At 42.6% G+C, this 13,245-nt stretch overlaps 1 long non-coding RNA gene across 2 annotated transcripts in view; it reads right to left on the bottom strand.

Annotated features, from left to right (window-relative positions):
• Nucleotides 1-13,245, bottom strand: part of LOC110470332 (uncharacterized) — an 81,135-nt gene that overhangs the window by 45,985 nt on the left and 21,905 nt on the right. The window contains exons 4-8 of one of the 2 annotated variants that reach the window (XR_002465393.2): nucleotides 13,112-13,232; nucleotides 12,830-13,031; nucleotides 11,830-11,934; nucleotides 10,326-10,400; nucleotides 9,667-9,858 (exon numbers count right to left, since the gene is read on the bottom strand). This is a non-coding gene — a long non-coding RNA (uncharacterized LOC110470332). Of the gene's footprint in view, nucleotides 1-9,666; nucleotides 9,859-10,325; nucleotides 10,401-11,829; nucleotides 11,935-12,829; nucleotides 13,233-13,245 lie in introns of both variants that reach the window. The other variant, XR_013340468.1, reaches the window with a different exon arrangement.

Raw genomic sequence — 13,245 nt, 5'->3', positions numbered from 1 at the left:
TGTTCCCCACTGCACAGGAAGGTCCTGTGCTCAGGTAATATACCACAAGTGGACAATGAAGCTGGAAATAACAGCTCTGACAAGACTACCTGAGAGTCTCACAAGCTGGAACAAGAAAAGGCTTCCTGAAGAGCAACTAAAAAAGGTAACTTCACCAAAGGTCCACACAGTGTCGCAGGGCACTTTCTTCTCTTAGTGGGTGGGAGGCAAAGCCCACTGCTAGAGATGAAGAAACAGCTTGCACCTTAACCCTCAAAAGGACATTCCCTCTAAAAGTAAAAATGATACTAAACCCTTCATCTTTTGTGTTCACATTTTCAAATATAAATCTTGGGGAATCCCTTTATGCATTGCTGTCTTCACAGGCAGAACTCATAACTCAGCACTGTTTCCTAACACATGCTCATCACGCTTTGCCCTGCTTCTTATTTTAGCAATTATTTAATTGTGGAAGTGCTGTAACTAGATTATAGACAATCACTTGATACACAGTTGATTGTGCTAAAATGCAGTCAAATAAATCTAACCAAACCTGCACTGAAGACCAGTCAAGAAGTTGAAGAAAGACAATACGATTGTGTACATCAAATCAAAATTTCTGTGAGTTATATCAAACCTTGAAAAACAAACTAAACTTTAGATCTCAGTGCTAGTGATATACTGGGAAAACTTGCCAAGACAGAAGATATATTAATCTTCTTGCAATTTACAGTCTAATATTTCAGTTGCAAACCGTTTTTCATAGAAAAACAGTGGCTGTTAAGAAGTAGAAAGAGCTTTGCAGAATTAAGTGACTGCAATCATGCTGTTTTTTTTCCTTAGTGATGTTTCACATGAAATAACCAATGAGGACTTGCAAAGAACAGCTATCAGAGCTAGAAATGTACTGACCAATTGGAAAAACATGATGCCACAGGACTATTTCCTCTGCTGAGGACTGAGAAGGGTTCGTGTTCCATACATTTTACATTCCTGCCAGCTATTGCCATTACAAGTAACACTTGGGGCAAGTAGAAAAATGCAGCCATTTAAAACCAATATTGCCTTTCAGGATGCAGGAAGTCAAGAAAAAATGAGAACTCCCTGCAATGTCCCCAAGATCTAAAGAAAACTCTTTTCAGGTACTGCAGGGCATCAGTGCCTCACACTCCATTTTTACACTTGCAGATCTCCCATCTTTTGCAGAGCCATACAAAGGTGAGCAGCCCTGTGAGTCATGACTAGGGAACTGAGACCTGGTCCTGCAATCACACACACCAATAAGCTCCACAGAACGTCTAATTTAACTGTTTTGAACAGAATTTGGATACACAGCCTTCTGAATCTCAGGCTTAAGATTGTTATGAACAATACTTTTTAGTCATGCCACTTTGTCCTGCTGCCTGCTCTCCACTGACAGTAGACTTCTTCAAAATTTGTCTAACTTTTAACTGAGAATTCATGCACTGGCAAGACAAGTTACTTTTATAAAGAGAACTGGAATTACAGTCAAGAAGAAAATATATTAAAGCATCATTATTTAAACATAAAAATGCAATGAAACTGTTAATCTTTCCCTAAGGTGAAGGTGTTTATAGCTAAGTTTTTGCAGCACAATTACATTCAAACAGACAAATGTTGGCTGAAAATAAAGCTTTTTTTTTTTTTTTAATCTACCTAGAAGAAATGGAAAACATCTTGAAAGTAAGCTGCCTCATATCAAATATTTGACTAAAAGCTTCAATATTACAAATACTAAAATTTTAAGGATAACTTTGAGCAACCCAGTCAGCTAAAACACAGTGCCTTATCTTCCCTACTTAAATATAACCCATAGAATCATAGACTGGCTTGGATTGGAAAGGATCTTAGAGATCATTTAGTTCCAATGCCCCTGCCATGGACAGAGAGCCTTACACTAGACCAGGTTGCTCAAAGTCCTGTTCAACCTGGCCTTGAACAATTGTGAGGATGGGGCATCCACAGCTTCTCTGGGCAACCAGTTCCAGTGTCTCACCAGCCTCACAATAAAGAATTTCCTCCTGATACCTGATCTAAACCTATCTCCTTTCAGTTTAAAGCAATTACACCTTGTCCTATGACTACATACCCTTGTAAAATACCTTGCACTGACTTTCTGCAGTGTGTAAGCTGTAATTTATATTCACTTCTAATGCAAAATCTGATGGTTTTTTACATGATGCTCTGTGAGCTACATTTCCATAGATTTGTTGCAGTTGTCAGAACACAGAGACACCACAGCCCCAAACATATACACAGGGTGGTTCATCCCCTGCCTGCTGCCCTGGAGCTGCTCCCCAGCCCACAGGGGACATGCTTGGCAAAGAGCTGCACTGCCTTTTAGAGACTCCTGGGGCTGGATGAGGAGATGTGTCCCTGGGACACGCAGTCTGACAGGCTGCTCACAGGCACAGTCCCTTCCTTTCCAGCCCGCCCTCACGGAAGGGTGGCAGCCCCCCAGGCTGGGTCTCTCAGCTGTTCTGCCTGTTCTCCTCCCCTCTGTTTTCAGTCAGGTCCCTCAGGTGTCGCCTTCCTCCCACCTGAAAAGGCACAGACCTCTTTTCCTCTCTAGACAAAGTGGTGCTACCCCCAGGGCCCATCTGGAGAGCCATCAGAGGCCACAGAGATTATAGACAGCCAGGGACCTGCTGTGGGCCTCTGGAACAAGGGACACAGTGAGGACCAGCTCATCACAGCAGGAGGGAGGGCAGCCCATACTGGGCCCCAAGAAACAGCGACGCTTCAGCACCAGTATTTATAAACACAACGGAGGGCTGCTGTCTCTCTCCTATGATTGCTGGACCACAAACTATGGACCATCTGCCTGCAGACTATTATCACAATCTGTGAACAATTAGAGACAAGATAGTTCATTTCAAAAAATAATAAAGTTAACAAAAAGGCACAGAAAAAAGCCAGAAAAGAATCCAAAAGCAAGCAACAAAACAGCAGTCTGCCACTGCACAGAGCCACATTTGCCAGCCCTTGAACCCCCCAGCTCCTGGACCACCACATTAGCTTCCTCAGAGAGACAACTTCTGCTGCTGCTGAGGCCACAGTGGGTGTCAGCAGCAGCTCTCCTCCTGCAAACACCTGGCCCTGCTCTCTGAGACCACCATAACCCTTTCTGTGAGACCACCATAACTCTGTAAGACCAGCTCACCACATGCAGGAGGCATGAGAGCAGCCATAGCACACATGTGACATGTCCCTTTTCCAGCTGGCAGGTGAGCTTGTACCAGAACTGCCAGCCCTTTTGCATTTTCCTCATCCTTGTCTTGCTTACATGGCCCTTGGATCTGAGCCTCTCTACCTACAGCCCACCCTTCGACTTAGGCCAGATGGGATTCAGACCAAGCAGGCTCTTGGTGCTCCTGGATGCCCCCATTGGTCAGGCAACGGCTGCTTTCAGGAGAAACTCGCCTAGAAATGCCATGTGCTTCCATTCACTGATGGTCAGGACCCACCTGATGGGAATTCTAAGTATTTAATGGCCCAAGGAGAACAGGAAGCAACTGACTGCTGCTCAGCCCTGAGTTCTGCAAGGGTGAGATGAGAGCCTGCCACCTCTGCCAAGGGATAACCCCAGTTCAGCTGGTGCTGTGCTCCTGGCTGGGGCTGGGGGTCTGCACCTCTACAGACCTGACACCACTGGATTCCTGATTTCCCCAGGGATTTATGTCATGTTTCAGGTGGGAATCGCCCAGGATGCCCTAAGAGACACTGCTAGATGGGATGGGGTACCTGTACAGGTGCTGGGGAGGCAGCATGGGATGGCACTGCCAGGCTGAGCCAGCACAATCCAGTGGAGAAGGCTTAAGGAGCAACAAAACCCACACACATGCACAAACTCTGCACCAGTCTTCAGTGTAGTCTGAGTAATTAGTGGCTTCTTACAAGAAGAAAGTAAAGATAAAGAAAGTAAAAATACAACTGCCTTAAAACAACAGATACTCCCAATTCATTTCTAATTTATGCATTCTTGTCATATGAAAGCCACTTGCTTAAGCTGCTTTTCTATCTATTTGCAGTCTATTCAGACACACAATGCTCAGTGGGGGTCTGTCTCCATGATTCATTGGCTCAGATTTCCTATAGAGTTTACATGATGTCTACTAAGCCCCATACAGTTTTGTATCCATTATAACCAGGGACAAGCAAGCAGGGCTCAGGAGGCTGAGCATCCATCTAAGAATAGCTTCCTGTCTTCCAGCTCTCTTCACAACAAATGAACAATGGTTACATTTTACGGGCTAGCATTGCATGGTGAGGGGAAATTAGAGGAACTCGTCTGAGTTAAATAAGGGAAGAAGCATTTAGAGTGAAGCTCCTTAAATGAGCAGGTCAATAACTAGTTTACTGAGACCAAAGCACATAGCTAATGAGAGAATAAAGAATTATTCTTGTCAAGAGAGAAAAAGATGCTGCCCTGGTTTTGTGCTAAATAATTACATTCATTATGTTTAAGACAGCCCTGCAAGTGGTCTTCTGCAGTAGTAAATTCATTAGCAAAGCTAATAGGCAAACTACTATTGGGGCAAATCTAAACGATTGCAATAGGATGGATGGCAAAGATGGGGAAAGGTAGTATGAGAGCTAAGAGCCAAAGTTAGCTTTAAGTATAATTGAATTTATCTTCTCATCAACTTTAAGACCTCCTTCTGGGCTTGAAACAAGGAGAGAAAAAGACGTTGAAATGAAAGGATATTCACTTGATTCAATTTGTTGCTGGCTTTTCCAGCTTACCGAGCTGTCTAAACTGACCTCTTGACACATGACTACAATTATAAATCCAACAAAAATTAAAACGTTAACTAAATTGGCTCAATGTTTCCAAGTGACAAAATATCTCAAATGTGTCAGGAAGCTATCTCCCCAGCAGACATACTAAAAAAATAACCAGGTTTTGAATTTGCCAAGAAGTTCATGAAACTTGGCTGGGCAGCAGGAAGGTTGGGTTGCCTTCTTTAATCATGGCCTGCCTAGACTGCATCACAGCATCCAATCCTGCAGATTGCAGATACAATTGCAGCGCATTGAGGTGAGCCTGGTAAATATGAGAGCTCAGCTGGGGCAGTCTGTGGAGCCCAGCAGGACAGTGGCAGGCTCTGGCAGTGTCTGGCACGGCCCATGTCCGGGCAGTGTCTCCACCGGCACAGCGAGGCACGCAGCGCCGCGGGCAGCCCCGGCCTCTGGGCTCAGTACAGAACAGAGAGAGCTCCCTGACAAGGGAGAACGTGCTTTCATTTTTTTTCTCCTTTTTTTAAATGTTGAAACAATTTTTACTGTATTAAAAATGAGATTCCAAAGTAAGTTTTTTTTCTAAAAATAGCTTTACCACTAGGAAATGAAAATGTGTTATGATTGAAAAAAGAAAACTACTAATAAAACCTAGGAAAGAAATAAATATTTAAACTTTTTTTTTTTTTCTAATTTGTAAAAGACTTATTAAAATACCCAATTTAGGTTCATCTGGATTGGATTCAGTTTTGCCACTCAACCATAAAGCTGTTATACTTCTTACCTGTCTAGCTGTTTCAAATGGACACTCAGGGTGTTGGCTAAGGGCACCCAAAAAGTAGCATTTCAGTAACTGGATTTTGGAAAGATAGAAAAAAGTAATTGCAATGAAGCCCATGACTGAAAGAAAAGAGAAGAAAAAAAAATCTTTGCCACCTGGAAATGGGAATTAATGTTCTTGGTTACTGCTGGATCCTGAAAAACCAGAATAAACCTGAGGCTTCCCAGCAAACCTAATTCAGAAACCTCTTCAGCTGATCTCTGATTTCTTCTAGGTAGTTAAAAATTCAGGATCTAACTCTGTGAGAAATTGGGACGACAGATACATTTTACACGTGAAGGACATCCAGAGAATTCTTCGCCTACATTAAACACTGGGGAAACACCACCTTTGTCATTTCAGGGAGAGGCTGATCTCTTCCCACCAGCCATCACAGAGCATCCACCCCAAAAGCAGATTTGGTCTACATGGGCTGTGACACAAAAGGCTGCTGGAGATCACAGAGCCACAACGCCTCTGTGACTCACCAGAAGAAAATCTGTGATCTTCATCCTTCTCTCACCACCTTCTTTCATGCATCTGCAGCCTTCAAAAGATGCAAAAAAAAAAAAAAAAAAATCTGAGATATCTAGATAGCAACAAAGCTTTCTTCTTAAAGAATTTTTAATTAATAATTTCCACAGGGAAGATGAAAACAAGAAGATAACTGTTATGAGTGTGGGAGAGGTATCAGAGAGGTGTTTTACTGAGGACAGGCTTAAGCACAGTCTGGGGAGATGGTGGCACTTTGTTCTCTCAAAGGTAAAGACTAGACCTAGTTTCCTCACTTGGTTTTTGACAGTTATTAAGTAATAAAAACACATTACACAATCTTTACATTTAGACACTCAAAACATTCAGTTTTGGTCAGAAAAGTGACTATGAAAGTGTCATCTTGTTTCTGCATTCATCTGTTCCCTTAAGTCCTTGTTCTCTTGTCAAACTATATCCATTTTACTCACTAGTGTTAATGGGAGCTCCATATGCCAGGCACAGAAGATTGGCCTCTTAAGCCTTACCTATTTGCCTGCTAATAAAGTGCACTTTTATCCCAAGAAGCAAGGGAAAGCCAGCACAGGTGCACCACAGTAATATGCATTATACTTTGCTTCATGCTGTGCTACCACTGGTGAAGCTTTATTCTCGTTCCAGAACTTGTACATTTGGTGAAGGTTAGTGATGAAGTACAGCACAGGTCATAAACAACTGAGCTTCATTTTCCACAACTAGACGGAGCAGTAGGTGCTTAGGAAAAAAATTATACTAGCTTGTAAATGGAACAATTTAATATGAAAGTAACTGATGGCAAATAAGCACAAAATGCCAAGGCATCTGTCACTTAGCTGTACTCTATTCCTCACATTTCTTTAGAAATCAAATCTAGTAAACTAGAATTTATTCAATCTTACCTGAGAAATCACTTTAGAATGTGAAATATACTCCTAAGAAGGGAGAACACTGCTTTTTCCTGACAAAATCCTTTTCTACAGGCAGTGCATTGACAAGGTCTGAATAGTGCAGCCATAGCAAAGATTTTCCAGCCATGTGCTGGAAACACTCTGCATTGTCTTCATTCTACAAAGTAATCTGTATGGTAAAACCTTCTTAAAACAGCAGAGCTTAAATGATATTAATGGCAAAACATCTCCTTGTCTTGTTTCTTCAGTTACCTCCCAAGTGCAGAGGTTCTTTCTCCAAATGTGTGATGCTTTCAACATGCTCTTGACCAACTGCCTCTTTTTTAAATGACACAACCATTCTTGTTACCTACTGCGGCTGGTGGTGCTTGAACCTGGTCTCTTCTAGAAGCTGAGGCTTTATTTTCTGACTTCCAGCAGCAAAAAAATTATTCATTGCTTATGGACTCCCACTGACAGGTCAATGCAATCTCAGTGCTGCATCAGCAGCAGATTTGAGTGTTTTATGAATAGACGTGAGGCTTGGCCATAGAAATCTATGTGGAGTTCTGGGAAGCACTGAGTCCAAACAAAATCATGCTGACACTGGAGAAACAATTGAAAAGACACATTTTTAAGTGTGATTTCTGGGTAGGAAAACAGCAGTGAAGCTGTGTCCCAGGGAGGCTGCATCATCTCCACTTTTGAAGGCTCACTAGAGCAGACCAGACAAAACATTTGGTCTGGCCTCAAGGCTGACCCTCTTTTCAGGAGGAGATCAGACCTAGCTCTCCTGTAGATCCTTCCCAACCAAGGAGGGACTGTATGGAGTGGAAATAGGTTTCTGCTTGGGATGGGGGGATGACTCCCCTTCCAACTTACCTTCCCAGGTGCCCTTATAAAATGAGATCTTGGAATCTGAGAACCAGCAAAAAGAGGACTGGGGAAATGTGTACATGGATGAAGGTTCTTCCAAGATGGAGGTGCTGCCTACCCCCTGCATCAAAACTCCCTCCATGAAGAAAAAAAATGTAGTAGTCATTGGTGACTCCCTTTTGAGGGGAATGGAGGGCTCAATCACTGACCAGACCCAACCCACAGGAAGTTGCATTGCCTCCCTGGGCCCCACACAAGAGACGTCACCCATAAACTTCACAGCCTGCTATGGCCCATTGATTGTTGCACTCTACTGATTTTACAGGTAGGCAGTGACAAGGTCCCAACAAGAAGGTTGCAAACCATCAAGAGGGATCTCAGGGTCTTAGGTCAACAGGTCAAGGGATCTGGAGCACAAGCTGGTTCATTTCTGTCCCCCTAGTTGCAAAGAACGATGGATCAAGAGAGACATGGAGCTCCTGGAGCAGGTCTGGCGGAGGTTGACAATGATGGAGGGACTGGAGCATATCATGAGGAAAGACTGAGGGAGCTGGGGCTGTTCAGCTCCCTGACAGAGACAACTGAGAGGGAATCTTATCTGTGTCTGAAGGGAGGTGTCAGAGTATAGACCAGGCTCTGCTCAGGGGTGCTGAGCAACAGAACAAGAGGCAGTGGGCAGATACGGATGTACAGGAAGTTCCACCTAAATACGAAGAACTTCTTTACTGTGAGGGTGACCAAGCACTGGAACAGGTTGCCTTCCAGTCTCCCCTACTGGAGAAATTCCGGAACTATCTGAACGAAATCCTGCACAAGTGTGCTCTACAATTATTCTGTCTGAGCAGGGAGGTTGGACCAGACAATCCACTGCAGTCCTTTCTAACATTGCCCATTCTGTGGTTCTGTTTGGCATGTGGTCTCACTCAAAGTCATACCACCATCTACAGCCAGCCAAAAAATATTCTCACTCTGTCCCTTCTCTGAGCACATGGCATTTTGGTGCATCCACAGGCCTCTTGCTAATCCCTCCCTAAACACTGTTCTTACCCATCAGACAAAACCCCACACACTCCTTTGTTACTTTCCACAGTTATCCTTTCCTAGGAGCCTGTAGGGTACAAACCTACAAGCCTTAGAGAGCCTCACTGGTCTTTCTCAGTGGTTTGTCAGAACAGAGACTGCTCTGCAGGAAGCAGCAACAAACACCTCTGATATTCATTTCCAACCATTCACATTAGCATACTGCATTCACTGCTATTTATAGCCTCTAACTTCTTGATACCCATGGCTCAGTGAACATGTCCAAAACCTCTCCCTAGTTTATGAGTGTGAATTTAGTTTTTATGTTTACTGACTGCTAATGAGGCATCTTCCTGCATTAAACCTGCATAAAACTAGATACCTACTGTAAAGCACTCCTTCCCACTGCTTTTCATCGATTACAAAGGGAATTACAATCTGGCAACAACTGATAATGGCCATGAAGAGATGTTCACTATTCTCTTGATCTTTTAGAGTGAATTTAGTTGCAGCAAGTGGTCAAAACATGGCCCAGTACAAGAAACCCTTCTTAGTCAAATCAAACCAGTAAGGATGCTGAACTCCGGATGGAGCTGGACTTAGCAAATATGAGCAAAGTACCATATAGCACCAGTGCCCAGACATGCCATGGCATTGCCACTACTCGTCATCCCCTATGCACTGTTGACAGTTTCTGAATGCACCTTATGAAAGAAGAGCAAGCATAGAAACCCTTGCTGGTTTACAGTGCCTCCAGCTTAAGCTTTGCCACTTAGCCAATGCAAAATAAACTGAAAAGCTCCCCAGACATACCTCAGTTGATTAAATTCTTCTGCTTTCAAGTGGAGGAGACAGAGTTACAGCATTCACACATTTTCCTATGTGCAGAGCCAGGCTGTGGGCTTGGAGGAGGTACAGGGCCTAGGGAAGGAGCTCTCATTCCTTCTTACTCTGCCATGAGGGTGGAAACACCAAACTACAGTTCAGATTTCCACTAATGCAGGTCTGTGGAAAGAGCAAAACAGCAAATGAGTTTTGACATAACAGCCCTAAACTGGTGATGGAAAAGTTTGCTAGCACATCCATGGCTGGATGTAGTTATTTTGTTTAATGTAAAAAATTATATTACAATTGTATATGATCTATATTCTTGGCCTTTAAATCAAGGGTAATCTATGGATTTTAAGATTTCAGTTATCCTTAAACAATATAAATGGCTGTCCACAGCAGACACAGCTGTATCAGAGGGAAGAACATTCAAAATTTGAGGAAGAACATCTCCATCTAACTGCCTACCTTTAACTGAGAAATCATCTTTCGTCCTTAGAGAAAAAAAAGGTTGACGTTAAGTAGGCGATTGTTTAACAATGCCCACAAAATTTCTATTGTGAAACATTATTTTATAGTGAAATATATGCACATCCTCACCTTGGCAAAAACTGATAGAAGATGAAGGAGAATAGAGTACATACCATCAAATGGATGACAACTTCATATAACTTCTTCTGAGAGAAAGCAGCCTGTTGTTTACTGCATTTATCGACAATCTGTGAAAGTAGACCAGGAATCAGTCTAATTACCAGAGTGCCAGTTGTGCTTGTTAACACCAGCTTTGTGACCAAATGTTATTCCACAGTTGTCACATCACAAGAAGGTTTCATTACTAACATAATAGTGAACAAGATCACATGCCTGGCTATTGATTGATCTGCCACACAAAGGAAGGACGTTTGTTGTCTCTATTATAACCAGTTACATCTTTGTCTGCCTGTATAATATGCACAGGAATTTGTCAGAAGCAGTTGCTGTAGTGTTTCTTAATTTCTGCCTGTTACCCCATTAACAGCCCACTAGGATTTGCAGATTTACCAATAGAGATGAAATGACCTTGCCATAATTTGTCTTTCACAATCTTCAAAAAACTGTTTCCATCAACCTTCCTGCAGTCATACAAGGATTGAGACTTATTCAACATTTGCATTATAAATATATAATTTCTGCCAAATCAAAATCTATTTTAATTCTTTCCGCACACAATTGGGTGACACAGCAGGAACAGTAGAAATATTCATCGCTACTGCAGTTGAATGGCCCTGAAAGAACTATCTCTTAGGCCAGAAAAATGCTCTGTTAACAAGCACTTTAGACAAAATGAACTAAGACTGACCCTCAGAGCATCAAGATATTGCTTGACTGACCAGTCATAAATGCAAACAGCAGCTTTTAGGCCTGTTGCTGATATGAAAAGTGAACAGTCTTGTTTATTTTTCTATGAACTCAATAAATATTACAATACAAAAGTGTATTTGTTTATCATTGTAAGCCTACAGAAAAACAAGCGTGCCTCATCATCTTATCTGATGATGAATGATTTACCAGGCAGAACATGAATCTGCTTCTGAGTCTATTTTCCTGTTTATGCTTGTTGAGCAGATACAATTTAATGAAGAATATAAAGTACTTAAAATCTGTCTACCATTAATAGTTTAATTAAACTGACATGTACTTCAAAAACAGAGAGACAGAAAACATTAATTTTGGTTATAAAGGGCACGGCATTATTAAAGTGCAATTAAAAACAACATTCATTTACAATTAATAGCTAAAACAATTTAATTATTTAACATCTAACTGTCAGTTCTGGCTAACCTAGCCGCCCCAAGATAGGTGTGTTCTTTGGGCCTCATATAAAGTATATTACATGGCAGAGACCAAGCACAAGATAACAACTTGTTCCTAAGCAATATCTCACTGTAAATCCCCTGACAGAGACCTCACTGTGCCACCGGTGGCAGAGGGGCTTCCCATGCCCTTCAGGTGCCAGTTCCCAAAGGATCTCTCATGAGCCCCTCCACTGGGGCAGGCAGCAGCCTCTGCTGGGCTGCTGCAAAGTCCAGGGGATGACTGGGGAGCCAGCTCCTGGCGCTCTGATCACTTTCCCTGGGAAAAGCACACTTCCAGGACCCTTGGACATACCAAAGAACCTGTTTTCTTCTGAAACTTCATGTCTCACAGCTCTCTCCTTCTGTCCCACTTGATTGAAATTGATCAACTGGTTCAGCAATTATTTGACGGAAGGCACTGAAAAAGAGGAGCAAAGAAAAGCAGCTCAGACACACAGGTCTCATCTCACTTGGAAACAGGACAAAAAACCCTCTTCTGCCAATCTCAAAGTTAAAACCCAAAGATGCAACGTGAGAGTCTGCCAAAGAATTCATTTAAGATGACTTCTCAGGAGCATAAATCCTTCTTGAACAAAGTAGCAGTGGAAATGTCCCTGAAATTCAACCCGTATTTTTTTAAGAACATAGCAACAAACAAGCTTAGAAATTTTATCTCAATTTTAGGTTCAGAAAAAAATACAGACTTAAAACACAGAACTAGTCTGAAAACACGAATTCCGTTCAATAAGAAATTTCAGTACTTTCAGAGATATATTGAGAAGTCAGATTTTTGATGCTTTCCACCAAAAGTGAGATAGACCCGTCCCTCCCAGCCAGGCTCCCCACTGCAGAGACGTCCATCTGTCAATGGAGTGACCAGGCCTGTGTTACACCACTAGCCAAGCACAGGCTACCAGGCAGCTGGCATTTCGTGGATATGCTTGGGGGAAAGTTGGGGTGGGTTTCAAGGATCTTCTTTAGAAATACTATTTAATTAAACAATTCTCAATAAACATTATCCTAATCACAGTTAAAGAAGAACAGCTGCTAGTTTTCTTCACGTGGGCAGCACGTCATGGCAAGTTTCAGGGCACTCACAGCAGAACTTCATAGGTCTCAAAAGTTTACTCGTACAAGGAAATTGCAGAATTAATATCCTACCAAGCCCACCTATTCTTGAACACAGCCTGGAGCAGATGTTATTTCAGGACTATTTCACTAGTTCCTATAACTTTTATTTACTCTTTTCCTTATAAGCTGAGGTGTGTGGAGCTGCTCCCATAAATCCAAAAAAAGACACAGTCCTCTATTACCTCTTCATGTGGAAAGGAGGGAAAAGTCCAACAACATAATGTAAATATTCACAAAAGGTTTTTTTTGTGCCTTTTTTCCAATCCAGAGTGCCATCACCTTTGTCACACCATCTGATGGCTGCTGACTCTTCTGAAGCCTTGGAAAAGGAGAAATGCTTCTGCCCAGGCTGCAGGCGGCTGAGCCAAGCTGGAGCCTCTGTGACTGAGAAGAGACGTGAGCTCAGCCCGTGTCTGCCTTGCAGGGACAGCTTCCACATCTGGGACAACACCAGGGCTCCAAACCTTTACACTGTGCTGCAAGGAGGTCACCTGGGCTTCCCCTGCCAGAAGCTGGTTGGAAAATGTGGTTTTATCCATGATTCCCTGGAGAGTGTTTTACTGACAAAAATACTTTTCACTGCACCTGTAAGCAATAT

Source organism: Lonchura striata, chromosome 9 (assembly GCF_046129695.1).
Source record: "Lonchura striata isolate bLonStr1 chromosome 9, bLonStr1.mat, whole genome shotgun sequence".
Taxonomy (NCBI): domain Eukaryota; kingdom Metazoa; phylum Chordata; class Aves; order Passeriformes; family Estrildidae; genus Lonchura; species Lonchura striata.
The sequence above is the reverse complement of the archived record's forward strand: the minus strand, read 5'-3'. Positions and strand labels throughout refer to the sequence as shown.